Below are 3,146 nucleotides of genomic sequence, written 5' to 3'. Positions count from 1 at the left end.
GTTGTGATAATAATTATAAGTAGGCATTATCTTACTATACTTTACAAGGGAGATAATAATAACTTTAATATTGAATGTTGCATAACTTTAAACTACCTTTTAATTGTTAAGGAAATTTGACACATGTCCAATATACTGGAAAGTGACCTGTGATTTATCATAAGGCCTATACTTTGAGATAAAATATATATCATTCAGATATCGGGCATTCAGACAGAAACATTGTTGATAGTGCCAACTAAATCAGAGGGATGAATTCAACAATAATAGTTTTGAAAGTGAAAAAAATTTAAAAAAAACCCTGTTGAATTAGTTTTTGAATCAGTGAATCAGAATGATTTCAGACCGGAAGAAGAATTATAGTTTGCATAAAGGAGATTTCTCATTTTAATTTCTCATTCACAAGGAGTTGAAATTATAAACTGCAATATTGGCAATGTCTAACATGTTGGAACCATTGTCATATGTCTTACATTAAAGCAAAATCACTATTAGCATTTTGCATAAAGTCAGAAACACAAACCATTTCTGGCACGACAAGTGACTACTTATAGTTCTTCCGACACAGAAAATGTTTAGCTAACAGCTTCCCTGTTAAGCCACCATTTATTGTACAAAAACGTAAATATTCGTCATCCAGTTCACATGGTTATCTTCCAACTGCAGCCATTTTTTAGGGCATAATTTCTGTTTATATCAAAGCATTCATGGATTTTTAATTGATTCTTGGTTACCCGGTGAATTTTGTTACCCAGTGCATTTCAAATCCCCGATGCATTTTATTACCAGGTGCATTTTATTCATCGATGTATTTTGCTACCCGGTGCATTTTATTCCCAGTACATTTCATTACCCCGTGCATTTTGTTACCCCGGCCAGTGCGTTTTGTTCATCGACCATTGTATGTTGCAACAATGCCATGATATGATTTTTCCTTACAGCATGCTTCTTGTTATCTTGGTTTTCGTCGGCTTCTCAAGAAACATTTGTTCCCTAAGTAAATCTTACTTAACTGTCCAAATTTTCTGTTTTTTGTCATTTCTGGTGTCTTTGTTGATCACCAATTGGTTATCTTTTTTATTCATTTTTTTGCGATTTGTATCCCTTGGCAAAAGGCGCGGTACAAGTCACTGTATTATTTTTTTTAAATTATAATAATAATAATAATAATTATTATTATTATTATTATTATTATTATTATTATTATTATTATAAAATTTTGCTTCGATGAATATCGCCATTGCCAACAAGTGTAAAAGCTATAGTCGTTCACCAGGGATACATTCTTTTCTCAAAAGAGTATCTCTTATTCGTTTATTATTGCTTGAAGATATCTTTGCAAGAATTATCATCAAAGCATATTATTATTTATCAATTCTAAGAAAGTTATTCATGTCTTCTACTTCCAGTTATTTAAATAGAGCATAGTATGCTACATTTCTCTTCCCTTGATCCAGAGTTTACCTTATGAAAATCTTCTTTTTTTTTAAAAATCTATTTAACTTTTAATCTTTTTTCGCTGACCATAAGGTATGTTATTTATAGCAGTAGTTTTGATTAACAGATCTAAATCAACCATGTTTGAATGCAAAAAGCAAATACTGAAAACTGAAATGGTTTTGGGGGTTTCAGGTCTGGAGATAGGCCCTGTTGACAGGTTATTCATCAAAATCAAAAAAGGCCCTATTTGAGTTTTGTTTATGGAATGATTTACCTCCCGGAGAATGCATTTCCTCATGTGAAGCCTATCAAACCCAGAGCTTAATAGGCGAAATTGTGCGTACATAGATTTTCTAGTTGCTCTCTTTAAGAAATTTAGTTTTAAAAATCACATTTCAAGTACTTGTAATATTTTATTTGCTGTACAATAGCTACCGCTGGTCGCCCACTATGTGAAGTAGATGAAGAAGAGCTCCATTTTGTATACTACTGATGACCTAAAGCGTAAAAAACTGGCCGAACATTTTGATGTTTCTGAAAGAACTATTAGCAATCGCTTGTTACGGTGTAGAAATAGAAAAAAAAAAAGATTAATTCAGCCGTATTACAGGTAACAATGTTCATCATCTCTGCATTAATTATCACTTCTTCGTCTTTAGTTTTCTGCCGTCAGGCAGGTCCTTGGCTGCCAACTCCTCCACTGGCATCTGTCCTCCGCTCTTCTCTCCATTTCCACATGACCTCTTATCCTTTAAATCGTCTAACATCTTCATTTTCTTTCTTTCTCTTTCTTATTTTTCCTTTTGTTTGGAATGTGGACATTTTCTTAAGAACCCCATTTAAATAAACGCTTAGATAAGCACCCCTCAACCTCGAATTAAGCACAGAACTCCCTTAAAAATCCATCATATATATATTTTTCATAAGTCCCCTCAGTTTAAATAAACGCCCCTCCCTTCCCCCACCCAAAAAAGGTATAAGTAATTTAATATAGGCACCCGGGCGCTTTTTAACGCGAGAGTACAGTAACTTTTTATTTTGTGAATTTTGCTTTTCCTCCATATGTGTTAGAGACTACAGTATAGGCCTATAAATGTTATTCATCGAAGCAAAATTTGTATCGAATCAAAATTCGTATCGAAGCAAAATTCATATCAAAGCAAAATTCATATCGAAGCAAAATTTATATTGAAGCAAAATTCGTTGGCCTATCGAAGCAAAATCATATCATCACATTGTTGCGTAAACGGCGTTAATGTGAATAATCAAAAAGGAAAAAAAATCATAACACCATTATAGGCCTATATACATGCATATACCGTAAAACCTCGATTTTATTTATTTATTTTTTTAAACTTAGGATGGGCCTCTTTTCGAGGCTATTTTTTGCAAAGTAAAGAGGGGGCTTCTTTTCAAAATGAACGCTGTAAATTTTGTGAAACAATAAATAAGGCCACTCAATCTGTATCGTGGAGTGGTAAACCATGATACAGATACCAAAACTACTGTATAAACCAAGTTTGTTTCAATTTATTTTGTTTTTGAAATTCATGTAGGCCTACAGTGTGTACTGTCTATCGCGAAAACAAGCCTATGCTATCTTGAAAAGAAGCCCGAGCATAATTTAAAAAAATAAAGAGGAGGGCTTCAATGAAGATGGGCTTCATCGCGAGATTTTACAGTGATGATCCGCCACTGCTTGTATC

The sequence above is a fragment of the Anneissia japonica genome, unplaced genomic scaffold, assembly GCF_011630105.1.
Source record: "Anneissia japonica isolate Jap-2015-1 unplaced genomic scaffold, ASM1163010v1 scaffold376_len1572418_cov194, whole genome shotgun sequence".
In the NCBI taxonomy this organism is placed as follows: Eukaryota; Metazoa; Echinodermata; class Crinoidea; order Comatulida; family Comatulidae; genus Anneissia; species Anneissia japonica.
This window is presented reverse-complemented; position numbering follows the sequence as displayed.